This window comes from Aotus nancymaae, unplaced genomic scaffold, assembly GCF_030222135.1.
Source record: "Aotus nancymaae isolate 86718 unplaced genomic scaffold, 86718_ANA_hifiasm-v0.15.2.pri h1tg000036l, whole genome shotgun sequence".
Taxonomy (NCBI): Eukaryota; Metazoa; Chordata; class Mammalia; order Primates; family Aotidae; genus Aotus; species Aotus nancymaae.
In genome coordinates, this window is record NW_026988450.1 from 18,055,849 (window position 1) to 18,081,698 (window position 25,850).

At 39.4% G+C, this 25,850-nt stretch overlaps 1 protein-coding gene across 1 annotated transcript in view; it reads right to left on the minus strand.

Moving 5' to 3' along the window:
• Window positions 1-25,850, minus strand: part of CPA6 (carboxypeptidase A6) — a 315,399-nt gene that overhangs the window by 105,049 nt on the left and 184,500 nt on the right. The gene's annotated exons all lie outside the window — the stretch shown is intronic.

A 25,850-nucleotide genomic window follows, 5' to 3' on the forward strand; every position in this document is an offset into this window, starting at 1 on the left:
TCTTTTGAGAAGTGTCTGTTCATATCCTTCACCCACTTTTTTTTTTTTCTTGTAAATTTGTTTAAGGTCCTTTAGATTCTGGATATTAGCCCTTTGTGAGATGGATAGATTGCAGAAATGTTCTCCCATTCTGTAGGTTGCCTGTTCACTCTGACGATAGTTTCTTTTGCTATGCAGAAGCTCTTTAGTTTAATTAGATCATATATCTATTTTGGCTTTTGTTGCCATTGCTTTTGGTGTTTTAAGTCATGAAGTCTTTGTCCATACCTATGTACTGAATGGTATTGCCTAGATTTTCTTCTAGGGTTTTTATGGTTTTAGGCCTTACATTTAAGTATTTAATTCATCTGGAGTTAGCTTTTGTATAAGGTGTAAGGAAGTGGTACAGTTTCAGTTTTCTGCATATGGCTAGCCAGTTTTCCCAACACCATTTGTTAAATAGAAAATCCTTTCCCTACTGCTTGTTTTTGTCAGGTTTGTCAAAGATCAGATGGTTGTAGATGTGTGGTGTTATTTCTGTGGTCTCTCTTCTGTTCCATTGGTCTATGTGTCTGTTTTGGTGCCAGTACCATGCTGTTTTGGTTACTGTAGGTTTGTAGTATAGTTTGAAGTCAGATAACATGATGCCTCCACCTTTGTTCTTTTTGCTTAGGATTGTCTTGACTATGCAGGCTCTTTTTTGGTTCCATATAAAATTAAAGCAGTTTTTCTAATTCTGAAGAAAGTCAATGGTATCTTGATGGGAATAGCAATGAATCTATAAATTACTTTGGACAGTATGGCCACTTCTACGATATTGATTCTTCATATCCATGAGCATAGAATGTTTTCCATTTGTGTTCTCTCTTATTTCCTTATTTCCTTAGTGGTTTGTAGTTTTCCTTAAAGAAGCCCTTCACATTCCTTTTAAGTTGTATTTTCAGGTATTTTATTCTCTTTGTAGCAATTGTGAATGGCAGTTAACTCATGATTTGGCTCTCTGTTTATCTATTACTGGTGTACAGGAATGCTTGTGATTTTTGCACATTGATTTTGTATCCTGAGACTTTGCTGAGGTTGCTTATCAGCTTCAGGAGTTTTTGGGCTGAGACAATGGGGTCTTCTAAATATACAGTCATGTCATCTGCAAACTGAGACAATTTGACCTCCTCTCTTTCTATTTGAATACGCTTTATTTCTTTCTCTTGCCTGATTGCCCTGGCCAGAACTTCCAATACTATGTTGAACAGGAGTGCTGAGAGAAGGCATCCTTGTCTTGTTCTGGTTTTCAAAGGGAATGCTTCCAGCTTTTGCCCATTCCGTATGATATTGGTGGTGAGTCTGTCACAAATAGCTCTCATTATTTTGAGATACATTCCATTAATACCTAGTTTATTGAGTGTTTTTAGCATAAAGGGGTGTTGAATTTTATTGAAGGCCCTTTCTGCATCTATTGAGATAATCATGTGATTTTTGTCATTGGTTCTGTTTATGTGATAAATTACATTTATTGATTTGCATATGTTGAACCAGCCTTGCATCCCAGGGATGAAGCCAACTTGATCATAGTGGATAAGCTTTTTAACGTGCTGCTGGATTCAGTTTGCCAGTATTTTATTGAGGATTTTCACATCGATGTTCATCAGGGTTAATGGCCTGAAATTTTCTTCTTTTGTTGTGACTCTGCCATGTTTTGGTATCAGGATGATGCTGGCCTTATAAAATGAATTAGGGAAGAGTCCTTCTTTTTCTATTGGTTTGAATGGTTTCAGAAGGAATGGTACCAGCTCCTCTTTGTACCTCTGGTATAATTTGGCTGTGAATCCATCTGGTCCTGCGCTTTTTTGATTGGTAGGCTTTTAACACATAGGGTGTATGTGTCCAGGAATTTATCCATTTATTCTAGATTTTCTAGTTTATTTGTGTAGAGATGTTTATAGTATTCTCTGATGATAGTTTGTATTTCTGTGGGATCAGTGGTGATATCCTGTTTATCATTTTTTTATTGTGTCTATTTGATTCTTTTTTCTTATTAGTCTGGCTAACAGTCTATTTTGTTAATATTTTTCAAAAAACCAGCTCCTGGATTCATGGAGTTTTTTAAAGGGTTTTGTTGTGTGTCTATCTCCTTCAGTTCTGCTCTGATTATTTCTTAATTATTAATAATTTTTTTTTCAAACAAACGTGGTTTGTTTGATAGGAATTAGAATCTGCAGACTCCAGAGTTGCCAAGGTCTGCATGTCTCCCAGATCCCACCCAAAGCCTACGTTTGTAACATGTGTGTTGACTCTAGGGCAAGGAATCCATATTTTGAAAGAGAATAGGTGAGACATAGGTGAAATGTCAGTATACATTAACTTTGAAACTTCTTCTAGACTCTTCTTTTTCTCAAGCATGGTTTTTTTTGATGATAGAAAGATACTCTAATACAGATTTTTTCCACAAAAAAAGCTTTGAATGCTTAGAAGATTTTCTAGGCATTTGTTTTAAAAACTCACTACAGCTGTTTAAAGCAAGAAGGACAAAATGCATGACTTCGAATGCCCCATCTGCCATCTATTGTAAATTTACTTTGCTAAGTAAATTAACCTCTTTGACTCAGTCTCCTGGCTTTAAGATAGAGATATTATCAAGCTCATAGCCTTGTTCTGTTAAGCAACAGACCTACATATTCAAGTATTTTTTTTTATTGCATTTTAGGTTTTGGGGTACATGTGAAAAACATGCAAGATTGTTGCATAGGTGCATACGTGGCAGTGTGATTTGCTGCCTTCCTCCCCTTCACCTATATCTGGCATTTCTCCCCATGCTATCTCTCCCCAACTCCCCACCCCCCGCTGTCCCCCCCGACTCCCCCCAACAGACCCCAGTGTATAGTGCTCCCCTCCCTGTGTCCATGTGAACATGCAGTGTTTGATTTTGTGTTCTTGTGTCAGTTTGCTGAGAATGATGGTTTCCAGGTTCATCCATGTCCCTACAAAGGATGCAAACTCATCGTTTTTGATGGCTGCATATATTCCATGGTGTATATGTGCCACATTTTCCTTGAAGAGGTCCTTTACGTTCCTTGTTTAGTTGTATTCCTAGGTATTTTATTCTCTTTGTAGCAATTGTGAATGGCAGTTCGTCCTTGATTTGGCTCTCTTTAAGTCTGTTATTGGTGTATAGGAATGCTCGTGATTTTTGCACATTGATTTTGTATCCTGAGACTTTGCTGAAGTTGTTTATCAGTTTCAGGAGATTTTGGGATGAAACGATGGGGTCTTTTAGATATACAATCATGTTGTCTGCAAATAGAGACAATTTGACTTCCTCCTTTCCTAATTGAATACCCTTTATTTCTTTTTCTTGCCTGATTGCTCTGGCTAGAACTTCCAGTACTATATTGAATAGGAGTGGTGAGAGAGGGCATCCTTGTCTAGTGCCAGATTTCAAAGGGAATGCTTCCAGTTTTTGCCCATTCAGTATGATATTGGCTGTTGGTTTGTGGTAAATAGCTTTTATTATTTTGAGATACGTTCCATCAATACCTAGTTTATTGAGGGTTTTTAGCATAAAGCGCTGTTGAATTTTGTCGAAGGCCTTCTCTGCATCAATTGAGATAATTATGTGGTTTTTGTCTTTGGTTCTGTTTATGTGGTGAATTACATTTATAGACTTGTGTATGTTGAACCAGCCTTGCATCCCAGGGATGAATCCTACTTGATCATGGTGGATAAGCTTTTTGATGTGCTGTTGCAATCGGCTTGCCAGTATTTTATTGAAGATTTTTGCATCTATGTTCATCATGGATATTGGCCTGTAGTTTTCTTTTCTTGTTGAGTCTCTGCCGGGTTTTGGTATCAGGATGATGTTGGTCTCATAAAATGATTTGGGAAGGATTCCCTCTTTTTGGGTTATTTGGAATAGTTTCAGAAGGAATGGTACCAGTTCCTCTTTGTATGTCTGGTAGAATTCGGCTGTGAACTCATCTGGACCTGGGCTTTTTCTGGGTGGTAGGCTCTCAATTGCTGCCTCAACTTCAGACGTTGTTATTGGTCTATTCAGGGTTTCGACTTCTTCCTGGTTTAGGCTTGGGAGGAGGCAACTGTCCAGGAATTTATCCATTTCTTCCAGATTTTCTAGTTTATGTGCATAGAGTTGTTTGTAATAATCTCTGATGATGGTTTGAATTTCTGTGGAATCTGTGGTGATATTCCCTTTATTGCTTTTTGTTGCATCTATTTGGTTATTCTCTCTTTTCTTTTTTATTAGTCTGGCTAGTGGTCTGTCTATTTTGTTGATCTTTTCAAAAAACCAGCTCCTGGATATATTGATTTTTTGAAGGGTTTTTCATGTCTCTATCTCCTTCAGTTCTGCTCCGATCTTAGTTATTTCTTGCCTTCTGCTAGGTTTTGAGTTTTTAGGATCTTGCTCCTCTAGCTCTTTCAATTTTGATGACAGGGTGTCAATTTTAGATCTCTCCTTGCTTCTCATGTGGGCACTTATTGCTATATATTTTCCTCTAGAGACTGCTTTAAATGTGTCCCAGAGATTCTGGTATGTGGTGTCTTCGTTCTCGTTGGTTTCGAAGAACATCTTTATTTCTGCCTTCATTTCATTGTTTATCCAGTCAACATTCAAGAGAAAGTTGTTCAGTTTCCATGAAGCTGTGTGGTTCTGGGTTGGTTTCTGAATTCTGAGTTCTAACTTGATTGCACTGTGGTCTGAGAGACTGTTTGTTTTGGTTTCCATTCTTTTGCGTTTGCTGAGGAGTGATTTACTTCCAATTATGTGGTCAATTTTAGAGTAGGTGTGATGTGGTGCTGAGAAGAATGTATGTTCTGTGGATTTGGGGTGGAGAGTTCTGTAAATGTCTATTAGGTTAATAATTAATAATTAAAAATTATTTCTTGTCTTCTGCTAGCTTTTGAATTTGTTTGTTCTTGCTTCTCTAGTTCTTTTGTGATGTTAGAGTGTTGATTTCAGATCTTTCCTGCTGTCTTAAGTGGGCATTTAGTGCTATAAGTTTCCCTCTAGACACTGCTTTCAATGTGTCTCAGAGATTTTGGTATGTTGTGTCTGTGCTCTCATTGGTTTCAGAGAACTTATTTATTTCTGCCTTAATTTTGTTAATTACCCAGTAGTCATTCAGAAGCAGATTGTTCAGTTTCCATGTAATTGTGCAGTTTTGAGTGAGTTTCTTAATCCTGAGTACTAATTTAATTGCACTGTGGTCTGATGGACTGTTACGATTTCCATTCTTTTGCATTTGCTGAGGAGCATTTTACTTCCAATTATATGGTCAATTTTAGAATAAGTGTGATGTGGTTCTGAGAAGAATGTATATTTGTGGATTTGGGGTGGAGAGTTCTGTAGATGTCTATTAGGTCTGCTTGGTCCAGATCTGAGTTCATGTCCTGGATATCCTTGTTAATTTTTTGTCTCATTGATCTGTCTAATGTTGACAGTGGGGTGTTAAAGTGTCCCACTATTATTGTGTGGGAGTCTAAGTCTCTCTGTAAGTCTGTATGAACTTGCTTTATGAATCTGGGTGCTCCTGTTTCGGGTGCATATATATTTAGGATTGTTAGCTCTTCTTGTTGCATTGATCCCTTTATCATTATGTAATACCCTTCTTTGTCTCTTTGGAAGGCAGCTATTCTAATCACTATACCACCAACTCCACGACTTCTTTGTCTCTTTTGGTCTTTGTTGGTTTAAAGTCTGTTTTGTCAGAGACTAGGATTACAATTCCTGCTTTCTTTTTTCTTTTCATTTGCTTGGTAAATGTTCCTCCATCCCTTTATTTTGAGCCTATGTGTGTCTTTGCACATGACATGGGTGTCGAGAATACAGCACACTAATGGGTCTCGACTCTTTTATCCAATTTGTCAGTCTGTTTCTGGCAAATTGGATAAAGACTGGCAAATTGGATAAAGAGTCAAGACCCATCAGTGTAACCCATTTACATTTAAGGTTAATATTATTATGTGTGAATTTGATCCTATCATTATGATGCTAGCTGGTTATTTTGCCCATTAGTTGATGTAGTTTCTTCATAGCATTGATGGTCTTTACGTTTTGGTGTGTATTTTCAGTGGCTGGTATCAGTTTTTTCTTTCCATATTTAGTGCTTCCTTCAGGAGCTCTCGTAAGGCCAGACTGATGTGACAAAATCCCCCAGCATTTGCTTGTATGTAAAAGATTTTATTTCTCCTTTGCTTATGAAGCTTAGTTTGGTTGGATATGAAATTCTGGGTTGAAAATTCTTTTCTTTAAGAATGTTGAATATTGGCCCCCAATCTCTTCTGGCTTGTACTGTTTTTGCAGAGAGACCTATTGTTAGTTTGATGGGCTTCCCTTTGTGGGTAACCCAACTTTTCTCTCTAGCTACCCTTAACATTTTTTCCTTCATTTCAACCTTGGTGAATCTGATCATTATTTGTGCTGGGATTGTTCTTCTTGAGGAGTATCTTTGTGGTGTTCTCTGTATTTCCTGAATTTGAATGTTGGCCTGTCTTGTTAGGTTGGGGAAGTTCTCCTGGATAATATCCTGAAGGTGTTTTCCAACTTGGTTCCATTCTCCTTGTTACTTTCAGGTACACCAATCAAATGTAGGTTTGGTCTTTTCACATAGTCCCATATTTCTTGGAGGCTTTGTTCATTCTTTTTCATTATTTTTTCTCTAATCTTGCCTTCACACTTTATTTCAGTAAATAAATTTGTGGATGTATCTACCTTTGGTCTTTGATGTTGGTGATCTTTGGATGGGTTTTTTTGTGTGCATCCTTTTTGTTGACATTGATGCTATTGCTTTCTGTTTGTTAGTTTTCCTTCTAACAGGCCCCTCTTCTGCAGGTCTGCTGGAGTTTGCTGGAGGTCCACTTCAGACCCTGTTTGCCTGGGTATCACCAGCAGAGGCTGTAGAACAGCAAATATTGCTGCCTGCTCCTTCCTCTGGAAGCCTCATCCCAGAGGAGCACCCGCCAGGTGCCAGCCAGAGCTCTCCTGTATGAGGTGTCTGTTGACCCCTACTGGGAGGTGTCTTCCAGTCAGGAAGCAGGGTGATCAGGTACCCACTTGTGGAGGCAGTCTGTCCCTTAGCAGAGCTCAAGCACTGTGCTGGGAGATCTGCTGCTCTCTTCAGTGCTGGCAAGCAGGAACGTTTAAGTCTGCTGAAGCTTCACAGCTGCCCCTTTCCCCAGGTGCTCTGTCCCTGAGAGTTGGGAGTTTTATATATAAGCCCCTGACTGGGGCTGCTATCTTCTTTCAGAGATGCCCTGCCAAGGGGGGAGGAATCTAGAGAGGTATTCTGGCTACAGTGGCTTTGCTGTGCTGCAGTGTGTTCTGTACCCAATTTGAACTTCCCAGTGGCTTTGTTTACATTGTGAGTGGAAAACTGCCCACTCAAGCCTCAGTAATGGCAGACACCCCTCCTCCCATCAAGCTCAAGTGGCCCCTCCTCCCGTCAAGCTCATGTGTCCCAGGTCGACTTCAGACTGCTGTGCTGGCAGTGAGAATTTCAAGCCAGTGAATCTTAGCTTGCTGGGCTCCGTGGTCCATGGAGGTGGAATCCGCTGAGCTAGACCACTTGGCTCCCTGGCACAGCCTCCTTTCCAGAGGAGTGAATGTTTCTGTCTCTCTGGGGTTTCAGGCACCACTGGGGTCAAATAAAAACTCCTGCAGTTAGCTCTATATCTGCCCAAAAAGCTGCCCAATTTTGTGCTTGAAACCAAGGGCCCTGGTGGCATAGGCACATGAGGGAATCTCCTGGTCTCTGGGTTGTGAAGACCATGGGGTAAGCATAATATCTGGGCCAGAATGCACTGTTGCTCACGGCACAGTCCTTCATGCCTTTCCTTGGCTAGGGAGGGAGTTCTCTGGCCCCTTGCACTTCCCAAGTGAGTGATGCCCTACCTTGTTTTGGTTCGTCTTGGTTTGTCCCCTGTGGGCTGTGCCCATTGTCTAACCAGTCCCAGTGAGATGACTGGGGTACCTCAGTTGGAAATACAGGAATCACCCACCTTCTGCAGTGGTCTAGCTGGGAGCTGCAGACTGGACCTGTTCCTACTTGGCCATCTTGCCCAGGTTGACCCCAAAAATATCTTATGAGACAATGATTATCCACTATGTCCATTTGTATTGTTTGGCAAGAAACCGGTATAATATTTCTTCTCAAACTTGAGAGAGCACTAGACTCATTTGGTTATCTCAACAAAGTTAAGATTTCTGGCACCTATTGCTTACTGTCAGCTAATCTGATATCAGGGGTCCTGGGTCCTAGGCCAAGGGAAGCTGCCTTTTTAACAAGTCCACTAGGCAGCTCTGTAGTCATTGGCCTGAGGACCACACTTTATGAAAGTCCTCTGCATTTATTGACTGCTATTTTCCAGTAGTCATTACTGACAAATTATCATCAAATTTAATAACAGTTTTGAAGACACTGAAATTTTCTCTGCTTATTTTATACATCAAGATGCTCTTAGTAGCACTAATCCAGCTACTCAGTTTCAGGGGCTTTTTGAGAAAGGCTAAGTCTTCCACCAGTTTTAGATGAAAATTCACATATTCGGCTGCAGAGAATTTGTGGAGAGGTACTGATGCAGGGATAGGAATCGATTCGATTTCTAATTTGTCCTGAGTCAAATCTGTACACATGCTTTTTCAGAAAATGTTCAAATGCAGGTACAGTCTGTTCTGATAGAATATGTATTTCTGTAATTCCAAGGAGCTTTGCCATGATCGGTAATTTATGGTAGTATCAAAAGAATTCCAAATTTGCATTGGTTCATACATGATCCACCCAGCACATTAATCTTTCACACTGCCAGATAACAGCAGCTGAGCATAAGATATACTGATGCTGTAGAGCCCAGCAAGGCACAGAGGAAGACAGAGTTCTTGATCCCTTTTCACCCCATATTCTCACTCTAGGCTCAGCTTGGCCACTGCTCTGCCTTGGAAGTCCCCTTTGCTTGGTTTTCCCTGATCCTTCTGAATGTTGTCCTTGTTTCTACAAAGCTCAGTGGTACCAACCCTCCATCATTCCTTTCCATCAAACCGCTGCTATTTACCAGAATAAGAACCTATATTAACCTACCTATATTAATTATTTAGTATTTGTAGTATTTGTTAGAAATTTGACACATCTTTTAAACTGTGCTAGTATTTTATTAGGATTTCTTCTTGTTGTTGTTAGCATTCTGTCATAGGTTTGAGTGGTCTGTGGATAATCCAATTTTTCTCAAAAGCCCTTCTATTTTTAGTGTATAATGTTATAGAAGACAAGATTTTCTGGGACGCATATACTGCATTACAGCAAAGCCACTTATATTCTCAAGCAAAATAGAAATGATTGTCTATTTTCATTGTATTTCGAGTCATTTACGTTTTTGTTTTCCTCTGTGATGAGGAATGCTGAAGAATAGACAGTTTTTGGCTTTGATTTTGGAATCACCAACCCTTGCTTTGCAGCACGACATCGAGGGGCTTGATTTATGAATCACACAACTTCTTACAGCAGCAGATACATAATTCTTTTTAATATAGCTCCAGATTATATGCTGTCAGCTGGATGTGCTGCTCAATTTCTGTTTGACAAATATACAGTTAAAAGATTTAACAATCAGACCGGAAACTACACAAAAATAGCAATGGGAAGACAGTAAATTTCCTTGGGAGAGCTTGAGGTTCTGAGGCATCCATTAAGAACCTGCAGGTTTCTTGTGGCAAAATACATGGTAAATAATGAGAACTTTTGCCCTCATGTTATTTTTGCCATTTGACCATGTTCAGTATACAGTTCGTACTATGTATGTATATATTCACATTATTGTGAAACACATCTCCAGACCTTTTGCATCTATACCCATCAAACAATTCCCTTTCCTCCCTCCATTATTATTATTATTATTATTGTTATTTTAAGAGACAGGATCTTGCTGTGTTGCCCAGGCTGGAATACAGTAGTGTGATCATAGCTCACTGCAGTCTCCAACTCCTAAACTCAAGTGATCCTCCTGTCTCAGCCTCTTGAGTAGCTGAGACTACAGGGGCATGCCACCATGCCTGGCTGATTAAAAAAATGTTTTCTTGTAGCGATAGAGTCTTGCTATGTTGCCCAGGCTAGACTAGAACTCCTGGTCTCAAGTGATCCTCCTGCATAGGCCTCCCAAAGTGTTCGGATTATAGACATGAGCCATGGCATCCAGCCTCTACTATTATTTTTAAAAATTCCTGACCATTTGATTGAGCAGGTGGTGACTCTATGAATACCTAAAATAACCTTTAGCTTGCAGCATTGTTAAAAAACTCATAGAACCAGGAGAATTAATTTTAATCAGGTTTGAGATAAATCCAAGAAAAGGGGGTAACACCTAATCCTAAGAGCAGAAATGTGGTCAGGGTGTACTGTCAGAATCCCAGGTGTGCCAATTCGTATCTACAGGAAGGAACGCTTCAGTGGATCTTAAACTGGCCTGATGACTTTCATGGCAATGCTGGAACACCCATTGCTTCTTTCTGTTGTGTACAGCAGTGTCATGGCCCAGCAAATAGAGCACTAAATTAGGAGTGGGGCGCCCTCCTAATTGTTTTCCTGTTAAATGGCAATGAGTAAGTCATGAAATCTAATGGGCGCTGTAAAGCTCACACACCAAAAACAGATGTCCCTCATCCTTGAGGAGTTGAGTCTTTCTGAATAATCTCAGTGAACAATCCTTCAGGGACATTTCGATGACCTTTCTCTTGAGACATCATGTTGCTTTATGCTTTGCTAAATGTCTAATTCATATAATTTTATCAAGGCACCAAATCTGTTTCTTGTACTTTGATGTGGATTGCAGATATAATTCACTGCTTTGCCATATATAACTTTCATGCAACTTTAACTTTCTTTTCTTAATCCCCAACCTCCACCAGGATCCAAGCAGAGCTTACTATTACTCCCTCTCTTTACCCACTCAGCTACCTTACACTTAATGATATACATGGGGAGTCTTCTGCCCATTTTTATCCTAGAAGCTGTTTGCAGATATTTTAGATCCACTTTTTTGGGGGGGCTAAAGAGGGTGCCAAATTATTTTAAAGCCTGTTTGATTCATAATTTATCAACAAGAAAGAATTCTGCCTGCATACTTACATTCCATTTTATATTTTAGAAAGAAATTGTGATTTAATTAATGACTATAGAGTATAAGGATTTTTAGAATAATGATATTTTATAATTATAAAGTACCAGGTTATGTACAAGTGATTTTTCTTTTAAATGTGTAGCAGCTGTTTTCAAAAAGTTAAATTAGAATTTCATATGTATGTTTTCAGAATGACAGAAGAATAATGTAGAAAAACTCACCTTATCCAGAATATAGCTCATTAAGTCTCCACAAACCCCACTGCTCCTCCCATGTTTTTGAGTCGAGAGATTTGTTATCCACATTATAATGCACCCAAACTATAAATCTAAAGGCCACTTTTAACTCACTTCCTGGTCTACCTTCCAATGGATCCCCAGGTAGATTTCCTCTCTGAAATGTCCCTCACATTCAGCTCCATTGCCTGAATCTACACTTTCAATGTTTCCTTGCTGGTCTCTTTCATTATGCTGCTGACTGATGTCCCTAGTCTTTCATTAATCTGTTTCCTTCCACAGTTGCTACCATTACCTTTTTAATTGCAGCCACCTACTGAAAAATATCTGTCATCCATTGGCTAGAAGATAAAGTCCAAACTCTTTGACAGCATATCTGAGCTCTCTGGTCAGGCACTTTTCATCATTGCTTCCCCCAGTCACACAGACAGACTTGTTTTCCTCTGCCTCCATCCCCTGGCAGGATGAGTTTCTTTGCTGGAAGGTCTTGCTTGCTTCCTTAACTATATCTCTTCTACCCGCAAACATGTCAAGAGTGAGGTGGTTTCAGGTTTTGTGGGAACCTGAGGCTTATACAATGTGCGGTCTAATGTAAGCAAAAGAGTACACAATTATAATTACAAAAATATAAACAGGGCATTGGAAGAGACCCAGGCAAGTGAGGGAACCTGAAACTTCAGCTTGGTTAGCTTCCTGGTAAATCTGCCCCTGAGTTACTGCTCAATGACATTTGTAAAATGATTGTTTATTAAGTTTTCTCAGTCTGGCCGGGTGACTAGGATAGCATTAAAGATTTGTTGATAGTGCTCATTAAAGATTTGTTGTTAAAGAATAAAACCCTACTGTCCTTCAAGGTTGTTTCAAATGTTGCCTCTTCTGTACAGCCTTCCCCAATTTTCCCAGAGAGTTATTTGCTGTTTCTTCCTTTTCCCATAGACTGTGTAGATACATATATTATGGCACTTTCAACATTGCATGTAATTGCTTTTGTTTCTTGTATACCACTGGTTCTAAACCTTAAGGTACATCAGGATCAGCTTGAAGAGCTTGTTAAAGCACCGATTACTGGGCCCCACGTCCAGAGTTCCTGACTCAGTAAACTGGGGGTGGAGTCTAGGAATTTTCATTCATTCATGCATTCATTCATTCATTCATAGAGGGGGGGGTCTCTGTGTTGCCCAGGCTAGCCTCAAACTTGGGGTCAAGCAATCCTCTCACTTCAGCCTCCTAAGTAGCAAAGACTACAGGTGTGTAGCACCATGCTTAGCTTGAGGATTTATCTTTTTTTTTGAGTCTTGCTCCATTGCCCAGGCTAGAGTGCAGTAGCATGATCACAGCTCACTGTGGCCTCCAACTCCTGGGCACAAGCAATCCTCCTGCCTCAGCCTTCCAAGTTGCTGGGACTACAGGTGTGAGCCACTGCACACAGCTGGATTTACGTTTTTAGCAAAATCACAGGTGATGCTGATGGCCAAGTTTAAAGGAACTATACCTGATTCACTCTAAGCACATTCCTGGTACATGGCAGGTGTTTATATATATGTTTATCTTAGTCTTTTTTCACCTTTATATGTATATAAATATAGTCTTTTTTCAGCTTTATATGTAAATAAACATAGTCTTTTTTTCTAAAAAAAAAACTAAGATAATCTTAGTCTTTTAAAAGACTAAGATTATCTTAGTTTTTTTAATATATTAGCTTTTTTATATTTATATATTTTTTATATTTTATAAAATATTTTGTATTTTATATAATTTTTTTATATTTTATATAATTATATATATATTTATATATAATTTTAAAAAATATATATATTTTTATATATATTTATTTATTAGTTTAGTTTTTTAAATATATTATATATATAGGTGAAAAAAGACTAAGTTAAACATATTATAAAATTTTAACTTTCTATACTGTTAAAAATAAACTATAATTCATTACTTGTTAAGACAGGTTCTCACTCTGTCTCACAAGCTGGAGTGGAGTGGTGTAATAATGGCTCACTGCAGCCTCTACTTCCCGGGCTCAAGCAATCCTTCCACTTCAGCCTCTGGAGTAGCTGGGACCACAGGTGCATACCACCACACTCAGCTAATTTTAAAATTTTTTGTAGAGATGGAGTCTCCTCATGTTGCCTAGGGTGGTCTTGAACTCCTGGGCTCACACAATCCTCCCACCTCAGCCTCTCAAAGTGTTGGGATTACTGGTGTGAGTCTCCATGCTCAGCCCCATGAATTATAGTCTTATACATGGTCTTTAAAGTAGAATTCTCCATTAATAGTTAATTTACAATATTTACCAGTGATTATATATTACTTTGCAAATTAATAATACATAGTCCTTCTACTCTTAGACCATGCTTTAAAAGGAAGGAAGAAAACAGAATTTTAAAGGTTAGACTATTCCCTGTATTATATATTCTATATGGTGCTCAGGAAAACCTTTAGCAATAGTTACCAGATTCTTGTTTTAGACCAGGGAATATTGAATATTTCTTCCCTCCCTCCCTCCCTCCCTTCTTTCCTTCCTTCTTTTTGTCTCACTCTTGCTCTCTTGCTCTCTCACTCTCTCCCTCTGTTGCCCAGGTTGGAGTGCAGTGGCACGATCTCTGCTCACTACAACTTTCACCTCCTGAGTTCAAACAATTCTCCCAGCCCTCTGAGCTTCCATTTTGTGGCTTTTGTAAATAATGCTGCAATGAATTTGGGAGTGCAAATATCTCTCTGAGATCCTGATTTCAATTCTATTGGATAAATACTCAGAAGTGAAATTGCTGGATCATTTGATAGTTCTATTGTTTTTTTTTTTTCAACTTTTATTTTAGATTTGGAGGTACTTGTACAGATTTGTCACCTGGGCATATTGTGTGATGCTGAGGTTTGGGGTATGAATGATCCCATCACCCAGGTACTGGGCATAGTATCCAACAGTTAGTTTTTCGACCCTTTCCCCCCTTCCTCCCTCCTCTTTTGTTAGTCCCCAGTGTCTGTTGTTGCCATCTTTATGTCCATGAGTACTTGATGTTTAGCTCCCACTTAAAGTGAGAACATGTTTGGTTTTCTGTTCCTGTTTTAGTGAGCTTAGGATAATGGCCTCCAGTGGCATCCATGTTGCTACAGAGGACATGATTTCATTTTTTTATGGCTGCATAGTATTCCATGGTGTATATGTACCACATTTTCTTTATTCAATCCACCATTGATGGCGCCTAGGTTGATTCCACAACGTTGCTATTGTGAATAGTGCTACACTGAACATGCGAGTTCATATGTCTTTTTGGTGAAACAATTTGTTTTCTTTTGGATATATACCCAGTAATGGGATAGCTGGGTCAAATGATAGTTCTAAGTTCTCTGACAAATCTCAAAACTGCTTTCCACAGTGGCTGTACTAATTAAATTTCCACCAGCAGGGTATAAGTATTCCTTTTTCTCTTCTGCCTTGCCAGCGTCATGTTATTTTTTGACTTTTTAGTAATAGCCATTCTGACTGGTGTGAGATGGTATCTCATGTGGTTTTGATTTGCATTTCTCTGATGATTAGTGATGTGGAGCATTTTTTCACCTGTCTGTTGGCCACCTGTCTGTATATCTTCTTTTGAGAAATGTCTGTTTATGTCTTTTGCTCATTTTTAATGGAGTTATTTGTTTTTTGCTTGTTGAATTAAGTTGCTTATAGAGTCTGGATATTTAGACCTCTGTCAAATGCATAGTTTGTGAATATTTTCTTCCATTCTGTAAGTTGTCTGTTTACCCTCTCTGTTTACACAGTTTCTTTTGCTGTGCAGGAGTTCTTTAATTTGGTTCTACTTGTCGATTTTTATTTTTCTTGTAATTGTTTTTGAGGGCTTAGTCACAACTTCTTTCCTAAGGCTAATGTTCAGAATAGTGTTTCCAAGGGTTTCTTCTAGGAATCTTATTGTTTGAGGTCTTACATTTACATCTTCAATCCATCTTGAGTTAATTTTTAATATGGTGAAAGGTAGGGGTCCAGTTTCATTCTTCTGCATATGGCTAGCCAGCTATCCCAGCACCATTTATTGAATAGGAAGTCCTTTCTCCATTGCTTATTTTTTATCAAAAATGAGATGGCTGTACATGTGCTGCTTTATTTCTGGGCATTATATTCTGTTCCATTGGTTTATGTGTCTGTTTTGTACCAGTACCATGCTGTTTTGGCTACTATAGCCTTATAGTATAGTTTGAAATCAGGTAATGTGACGCTTTTGGCTTTGTTCTTTTTGCTTAGGACTGCTTTGGCTATTCAGGCTCTTTTATGGTTCCATATACATTTTAGAATAATTTTTCCTAGTTCTATGAAAAAATGATGTTGGCAGTTTGATAGGAATAGCATGGAATCTGTAGACTACTTTGGGCAGTATGGCTGTTTTAATGATATTGATTCTTCTGATCCTTGAGCATGGAATGTTTTCCTATTTGTTTCTTTCCTCTATGATTTAGCAGTGTTTTGTAGTTCCTCTTGCACAGAAGTTTTGCCTCCTTGGTTAGATATTTTTCTAGAAATTTTATCTTTTTTGTGGCTATTAGAAATGGGATTGCATTCTTGATTTATACTAAAAAACTGGAAAAGAGTGGGCACATTTGAATATTCTTTTTATGTATGACATGAAGAGTTGCCTTGGTGTAATTTTACAGATTACTGGGATTATATTAAAGCCTGTGATGATCACAGCTGATGAAATGGGCCGTGAAGAATTCAAGCTGGCATTTCTGATCATCTGACATAATAAGAGGATTGCCGCTTTAAAATCAGACTTTTTTTCTCCTTTTTATCTCAATACTTTATGCAGAATATATAGAAACACTGTTCAAAAATTCTCTTAGTTCTCTTTCTTCCAAATCCTTCCAAATAAAACAAATATGGTCATGGAGTTTATAATAAAATCTGTCCCCTGCCCACCACCTATTAAAACAACCAACCTTGAAAGTGAAGTATCAGATAAATGGCAGCATACATGTCTAAGTAGATTGAAATTCGTAAATGGAATAGGAGCAGTAGTAGGTTATCTTCTAAAGCTTGGGAGACAAAATGCTATTTGCCTAGTGGAAGTTTTGCCTATGGCTTAAGGGCTTCAGATGTCATGGGGATAGAAAAGTAACTTTTACCTTCATGGCTTTTAGCAGAATTGTGCTGACTATAGGAGCTCAATAGATATCAATTGGGTTAATACAAAACACAAATTAATGTGAAACACATCTTAGTACTTTTGAGCATATTATAAAAAAAATGAAAAGAACAATAAAATCTCTGAAAAGAAGGGTGTCTTTCTTAATTATATTGTAGCATAAAGGATAAAGGCAATCAACCTGGTTAAAATAAGTTCCATTTGTAGAGTTCTATTTTTGTTTGAATTAATCAGTTATAAAAGGATGACAATAAGTAGATTTTGAGTTAAACTGTGTAATTTATGAGACTGTAAAATTACCAAATACTAATGTCATACTCATGACATCCCCTTTTAAAATATGTTTGAATCAATATTATAATAAACTCTAGGAAGTTAACCTTTAAATCATTTATTAATTACCCATATGTTATCAAATTGAATATGCTGTGAAGTTGATGGTTTCTTGATTTTTATCAGGAGTCATAAATTAAAGATTTTAACACTTGGCTGACAGTGACTTAAGGCACTGTCAATTGTAATGTTAAAATAGGAAAAATGTGTGCATCTTAAAATTGGTAAAACATGATAAGTTCTGGGGATACAGAAATGAACATGATGCAGCCCACCAATTCAGCAAGCTTGTAGCCTAGTAGGAGAAAAACAGATCAACAATTTTATGGTAAAAAATAATGATCTTATAAGTTCTCAAGCTAACTTTGTTTGAAATACACAGAGAAATCTACTGGTAATATTATTATATAAGGTGTATTGATTATACCATAGCTAAAAACTAGAAGTAGTTTTATGAGCATACAGTCTTTTATTTATCAAGGGCTTATAATATCAATTCCTCACAGCCACTTCAATGTTTGTCTGTTTTTGAGACATTAGAGTGGAAAAAATTATCATTTACCTCTTAAGTCTCAAGATTCAGAAGTGACCTAATACTTAAGCATTTGCCCAGTAACTATTTTCTCATCTTGTAGCTGAAATAAAATGTGGCATTTTAGTCTTAAATGAGAACTACTAGAAAATAATAAAAATAAACAACATGAATGACCTGGTCTTAAAACACCACCACATACAGTGTTTATGTCTAATTTGGGTCTGAAAAATATTGCTGAATGAACAATATAGTTCGTTATTTGTGATGGAGAGAGACAAACAGTGGTGATTTTCAAATCTGAATGTTTGGGTTGCTGCAAACCATGTGATATACCTGAAGGATATATGTATTTGTGCTTGTACATCTGTCTACTTATCTATTACTGTGACATATTGTGGTATAATGAAAAATAAATGTTTTAGTAAAGGTTCTCCAGAGATACAGAACTGATAGAGCATATAGAGAGATATATGAAAAAGAATGTAGAGGAATTGGCTCTCTTGATTATGGAGTGTATTAGGTCATCCTTGCACTGCTATAAAGATACCTGAGACTGGGTAATTTATAAAGAAAAGGGATTTAATTGGCTCACAATTCTGCAGGCTGTACAGGAAGCATGGACCAGCATCTGCTGGGCTTCTAGGGAGGCCTCAGGGAGCTTTTACTCATGATGGAAGGTGAAGGGGGAGCTGATGTCTCACATGGCAAGAATGGGAGCAAGAGAGAATAAGAGAGGTGTCACACAATTTTAGACAACCAGGTTTCATGAGAAGTCACTTGCTGTCATGAGGACAGCACCAAGAGGATACCACTAAACCATTTGTGAGAAATCCGCCACCATGATCCAGTCACCTCCTACTAGGCCCCACCTCCAATACTGGGGATTAAAATTCAACATGAGATGTGGCAGGGACACATATTCAAACTATATCAGGGAGGCTGGGAAGTCCCATGATAGGCTGTCTGCAAGCTGGAGAACCAGGAAAGCCCTTAGCATGACTCAGTCCAAGTCCAAAGGCCTCTGAACCAAGGAAGCCAATGGTGTAATTCTCAAGGCCTGAGAGCCTGGGGGCTATTGGTGTGAGTTGCAGAGGCCAAAGGCCAAAGAATCTAGAGTTCTTCCATCCGAGGGTAGAGGAGGGGTGATCTAGCTCTGGAAGAGAGTGCCCAAATTCATCTTTCCTCTGCCTTTTTGTTCCATTTGGCCCCAGCCTGCTAGATGGCACTTGCCTGCATTGAGGATAGATCTTCTCCACTCAGTCCACTGACTCACATGCCAATCTCCAGAAACCCTGCACAGACACACCTGGGGCAGTCCAATCATGCGAATCACAAGCAAAAACACTTGTTTTTTTTTTTTTTTTTCTATCAGCAGAAGAGAGATAGCTCAGTCCCTACTAAAGCACTGAGAATAAATAATGCTATACCAGCTAGTATCCCTTAATATGGTCAAGTTGACAACCCCAAATCAACCCACAATAAATATTTGGTTTTTGTCTCCATTCCTGGCACAGAGCTCCTTAAACCCTTGGAATTTATTGTCTTATGTATGCTAATGATATGACTCTTGGAGTTGGAGAGAACCCTAGATAGCTTTAATATAGTGGCTGGTCATTAGAAAAACCAAGCGTGTGACTGGAGGTTGAAACTTTCAGCTTTGTCCCCTAACTTCCAAGAAAGGGAGAGGGGCCAGAGATTTTCAGTCATCAATGGCCAATGATTTAATCAATCATATCTACATAATGAAACCTTTACAAAGACCCCTAAATGATGGTGTTTGGGGAGGTTAGAGTTGGTGAACATGTGGAGGAGCTGGGAGGGTGGCACCCACAGAGGATATGGAAGCCCCTCACCCCTGTACCTTGCCCTATGCATCTCTTCCATCTGGCTGTTCCTGAACTGTAGTCTTTATAACAAACTGGTAATGTTAAGTAAAGCACTTTCCTGAGTTTTGTGAGTTATTCTAGCAAATTATTGAACCTGAGGAGGGGGTCAAGGAAACCTCTGAATTTGTAGTCAGCCAGGCAGAGAGGTATGGGGAGCCTGGGCACATCCCATTTGTAGCTGGTGTCTGAAGCGTGGCAGAAATGCGGCACTGAGTCCTTAACTTGTGAGGTCTGTGCTAACTCTGGGTATTACTATCAGAATTGAATTGGATTGTTGGACACGCAGCTGGTGTTAGAGAATTGCAGAGCTGGTACGGAAAAATCATACGTGTTTGGTGTCAGGAAAAACCACACATATATTGTATTACATTCACCCATCTTTCTCTTGAATCCAAGCATTTCTGTTGGAATTGCTTTCGCCAAGAAGTGTGAAAGGAACTATGAGTCCCTGCGAGGCAGAGCCTGAAGCAGTGTGCAGTTCCATCTTGCTTCCATCTGCCATGGTAACTGGCAATGTTCTAAACAGAGGCTGTTCCTTCAGCCTGGGTCCCAGAGGGAAGACCATACAGAACAGAGATGTGGATGGATCATGAGCAAGAAACAAACCTTGATGTTAGGGCTTAGGCATACCTTGTCTTCATAACATGACCTGGATATATTAGTTAAGGGTCAGGTGACATGGAATAAGGGATTTATTATGGGAGATGGGTTTCTGCATTTGTGGGAGCTCAGGAACAAGTTTAGGAATGGCATTGCCTCTGGTCTGAGCCTGGAGTCCCTGCAGATCCTCTGGGCTTGAGGAGAGGAGAGGAGCGACAGAGTAGAACCACCTGTCTCACCACCTCCACCTCCAGTATGTGGCTACCTATAGAAGCATGTGGCTACCTATAGAAGTAGCTGACATCCTGCACTTCCGCACGCACGCCGGCGAAGGTGAATGATGAGACTAGCTGGAGGTCAGTAACCATGTGTTGACCTGTGGGTACGTGGCCCCCAGCTCAGACCTTAGAGAGGACTTCCTGCCTCTTTACCTCTACCTTCCCAATCTCCGGCAATTTCTCCTGGGGCCAACCCTCACTCAGAAGTGGATGGGAATTCTGATAAGTCTACTTTCAGCTTAGCTAAACTCACACATACAAAAGCACCCCAGCTATGAGAACATTTCAGAAAAAAATGCTGTTCTACTTCAGTTAGAGCTTGGCTCCCGAACCTCTACCTGGACTCAGACTTTGGTGAACTGAGAGGGACTATTTGTGAATGTCAAGCTCCTCTTGCTTCCTTTAGTCCAAAACACAGACAAGAGCAGGGCTGAGGGGCTGCTGCATAGGCTTTTTATCTAGGATCGTACCTGAGCTTGGCCCTTAAGGTTAGCACCTGGACCATGAGGGGAATAGGACTCTTTCCTCCTAAGGGCTGAGGCTGAGCTTCACTGAGCCGCCTCTTTCCATGTCTTCTTGCTCTGGTCCTGCCAGACCTTGCCATGGTTGGGGGAGGTGATAATAAAGAGGAGCTTTTATTCCTGGTAAATTGCATTTAGGTTCTGAATCCCCCACCTCTAATTCTGTACCTCTTTGCAAGCTACATTTTATCTTTGGTTTATATAACAGGACTCTTTGCTTTTGGAGATAGAGCCGAGTGATGAGGCTTGAGTGGTACCAGAGGTTAGAGTGTGTCCTGAACAGATTTAATTGTACCGCATCTAATCGATTTGCCAGACCAATGAACACTCTGCATGTTCTTGATACAAAGGAGATTGACTAGTGGAAGGTGAGGCCTGCAGGTTATTCTCTATTCAACATCTGTGCACCTCTACTCCCACCAGTTGAGTTGCATGTTTAACAAGAGTTAGTTGTGTTTATGCCTGTAAGAACAACAGGGTATGAATGGAAGTGATGGATGCAGCTTCCATTTCATTCCGTAAAAATCCCATTGCTGGTTATATACCCAAAGGATAATAAATCCTTTTAATACAAAGATGCATGCACATGTACATTTATTGCGGCACTGTTCACGATAGCAAAGATTTGGAACTAACCCAAATGCCCATCAACAAAAGACTGGATAAGAAAATGTGGCACATATACACTATTGAATACTATGCAGCCATAAAAAAGGATGAGTTCATGTCCTTTGCAGGGACATGGATGAAGCTGGAAACCATCATTCCCAGCAAACTAACACAAGAACAGAAAACTAAACACCACATATTCTCACTCATAAGTGGGAACTGAACAATGAGAACTCATGGACACAGGGAGGGAAATATCACACAGCGGGTGCCTGTTTGGGGGTGGGGGTTAGAGGAAGGATAGCATTAGGAGAAATACCTAATGCAGATGACGGGGTGATGGATGCAGCAAGCCACCATGGCACATGTATAACTATGTTACAAACCTGCACGTTCTGCACGTGTATCCCAGAACTTAAAGTATAATTTAAAAAAATGAAGTTTGCTTTGCTGCTGCCTCTTACCTATCTGTGATTCCATCAGTTGGTTCTAGTAGCTGCAGTTGGATTCAGTCTGCAATTTTTCTTGCCCTGTCTAAACCAGCAACATTGTACAACCTCAGAGAGATCAGCACCATCTGGCCAGTAAACCTCCCCCACCTCCTATTTTCAGAGGTCTGATCTCAGTTCTGCAGGGTGTCTGCTCAGAGCTCCTGGGGCACCAGTATCAGCCAGTGCTTCCCCTCAGAGGTCTGAATTCTGGCTCCACAGGAGCCTTCCTGCAAACTTGTAAATTTTAACAATCCTAGCCTATTGCCTTTGGTCATAAGTTCAGCATTAAGTAAGGAATAGACACTAAACAGTAGTTGTACTAAGTTTTCGGGAGAAACTAGGCTTCTAGTCAAAGCTATTGAGCCTTGGGGTAGAGCATTCTCAATATGGATTTTGTGTCATGGCTGAGACCCCCCCATCCCTGGAGGCAAGAGTGTTTAGATCACACCACATCTCTGCTTAAAAACAAGACTTCTGATGGCTTCCCATTGCCCTTAGAACAAAGTCCCATGTTTTTATTCTGTCCTTTAAGCCACTGTATGAGATGCTCCCAGCTGTAGCTCTCAGACTGCATGCATATCTCACTCTTCCTGCTTCCATTCACTTCATTCCAGCCAGACAAGCTTTCTTACTTTCCATCACACAGCCAAGCTCAGCTTGGCAAATTTGCCTTTGCACTTGCTATGATTTTTGCCTGGAATGTTCTCTCTCGAGACCTTTGCGTGGCTAATTTCTTATTCTTCAACATATAGGCTCATTGTTACCTTTCTAGAGAGGTCTTTTCTGAACACCCAAAGAATTGCATTTTTCTATATAATCCTGTTTATTTCTTTTATAGCCTTTACCACAATCTGTAGCTATCTTGTTTACTTTTTTATTTGCTGTTTTTCTTCTCTATGAGGAGAATAATATAAACTCCATGAGGGCATCTATCTTATTTTCTCTTTAAGTACTCATTGAACAAAGAATACATTAAGTTTTCAGTACTATCTAAAATGTGCAAATCAATATAAATTTTTTCCTTCTATCCTACAAATGAACCCAGAAACTCAAAGTACCTAAATATATAACTTCCATTGTCCTAAGTCTACTCAGAACAAGTGGGCAACTATTTTCATTGGAAGAACTATTCATGCATTACAGTAAGTCATCTGGGGAAAAGGTTTGGCAGCAAGAGGGTTAAGCACCGTTTTGATAGAAGACACTATCAATACAAGAGACTGTCAGACTGAAGAAAGGCTGCTGCAGACCATTCATTGATGTGTTTGAACCAGGCGAATGCACATCACAAATGTTGCAGAATTATGGCTGTTCATCCCAGCTGGTTCCATTCCATTACGAACCTGAAGGTTCCTGTAAATAAGCCCTAAGTAGTAGCTCAAAAGACAAAAGGTACAATCTTGTCAAATAAGCAAAAATTTAAGGTGAAGTGCATGAGTCGGTGAAATCTTCTTTTAACAGAGCCCTGTCAAATTATATTGGCCCCCCAAATTTTACCACCTTGTCTAATGTTGCTTTTTAAAATGCGTCTGGTGCCCATGTGAACCAGAGGGTTGACTATTAGAGTGTCAGGGCGCCAGTGTTTGGGGTCTCATTTAAAACGTTCAGACTTTTGGGATGTTATATTTCATGAGTCCATTGAAATTTCTCTTTGTCCCACTCTTGTTCAACATTAACTATACCATCAATATTTATTTCTAAACCATTTAATATTTTAATATATGTGACCTAATAAGATCAGTATCAAATTTTATCTAGACTGTTCAGGAAATGATTTTCCAGGGATAGATTATCCAGGTCTTATACTTCTACCACTAAAAGCATTAATTACTCCTCCCCAACAAAAACACACATATAGGACACCAGGTGGAAGAAGGGACCCGGACAAGTCTTATTTGTGAATTCAGCCTCAGGACAATGACACTAGCCTGCCAGAAACCCCTGCACTACCCCATGGCCATATCATCCTGCCATCTCTCCCTTCTGGGGTCGAGGATTTAGAAATATACAATCTTCAGATTTGTACCCATGTTCTCTCATTATAATTTTATAACAATAGGAGACATGACTGTCCATTGCCAATATCCCAAGCCCAAAAGATACAGGCAAACTTTCTTTCTTATTCTACTCTGTTTGTCCTTTTAAGGCCTTGACAAACCTTAGCATAAATCCTTTCCATACCACAGTTCCACACCTATGCAACTGTAGGCATCATGCTCTGGGCCATTCAGAGAAGGCCACAAGTTGGGAAATTTGTTTGTAACCTCATAAACAGGATTCTACACTGGGGCTTTCTACTGCTAATGAGTTGGACTATATATATATCCAAAGATATATCCAATTTCCCAGATGTACTTTTGGCAGGGCTATGGTTGTAAACCACAGTGCAATGAAATGGAGAGAATATCCTAATTACAAAGGAAATACTGGTCTCCAAAAGTGCTCCCTACACATCATCATTTATGACACTGGGCATTGTTAACCTGATTTACACTCTTTCTCAGTGGGATAAAGCTACACCTTCTCAAACTTCCTGTCTTTTAGTACACATAGGAGCAAGAAAGAAATACAAAGCTTTCAAAGGTGGGAAATAAGTTAACAGTCTTCTGTAAGTCCTTTGATCTTCACAGAGGCACAGAGCACTGGTTCCTGTGACAGGGAAAGCCTTTGTATAATGCAATAAATTGTAAATAAGGGAGGTAGGGAGCAGAGGCACAAGGATGAGGGGCCCTAGAATCACTTCTTATTCTCATTATTTTCTCTTCCTTATAGAAGTGGCTGAAAAAGTGGGTATAGGGTTGAACTGGAGGAAGTTGAGGTCTGCTGCCTTTTCAACTGTTCCTGCCTTTTGAACTTGGGTATTGACATCCTATGTGGGATACCAGCTGACACTGGGGCCTTGAGCAAAATGGAAATGGGTCACTAGGCCACCTCTTGTTTCCTTTCATAGCCCCTTTCCCACCTGTTCTGTGACTTGTCATCTTTATGCTCTCCCTGCTTAGCCCCATCCTTATTTCTGTTTGTGTGGACATTATAACGAAAGCCACTTTCCCTACCCACATTTAAAACAAATAATTATCATTTGGAGAGTAAATGGAGCTTGGTCTACCCAACCCTGATTATTTGAAATCATAAATAAAAATGTGGATGATTCTATCTAGTTAACCAAATAAAGACAACAAAATCTCCTTTTAAAATTCCTATTATAATTCATCTTACACGGAGCAGTCCAATTAATCATTCTATTACAACCACTTTCAGTATCTCTACCATACCCCTCAAATTTATAATTACTACACTTTGCTTACAGAACAAACTTCAACATTTTAATCTTGGTAATTTGAAGCTCTTCATTAATTTAGTTAAAAACCTGGATGCCAGGAACTCTACTAGGCATTGCTGAGAATACAAATGAGGAATGGGACAAAATAGGGTTTCAAAGTACCTCTCCGCAAAACACTTACAGGAAAAACGGCAAAGAACCCAGGCTTGGCAGACACCTTTTCAATCAAGTAATCACACTGAGCATCATCAGTCATGGCACACATAGAAACTCATGCTACTTGACTGGATGTGATGAAAACATAGCATGATTTTCTGGTGTTCCTGCCAAAGCAGCATAGCAAGATTCTAGTCATGAGGAAATGTCAGACAAAGCCAAACCAAGAAACATACTTTAAAAGATCTGGAATGAAATCCTCAAAAGTATCAAGATCATGAAAGTCCAGGAAAGACTGAGGCGGTTAGAGAAATGCAAATCAAAACCACACTGAGATATCATCTCATGCCAGTTAGAATGGTGATCATTAAAAAATCTGGAGACAACAGATGCTGGACAGGATGTGGAGAAATAGGAACACTCTTACACAGTTGGTGGGAGTGTAAATTAGTTCAACCATTGTGGAAGACAGTGTGGCAATTTCTCAAGGAATCTAGAAATAGAAATTCCATTTGACCCAGCAATCCCACTATTGGGTATATACCCAAAGAACTATAAATCATTCTACTATAAAGACACATGTCCACGTATGTTCATTGCAGCCTTGTGTACAATAGCAAAGACCTGGAACCAACCCAAATGCTCATCAATGATAGACTGGACAAGGAAAATGTGGTA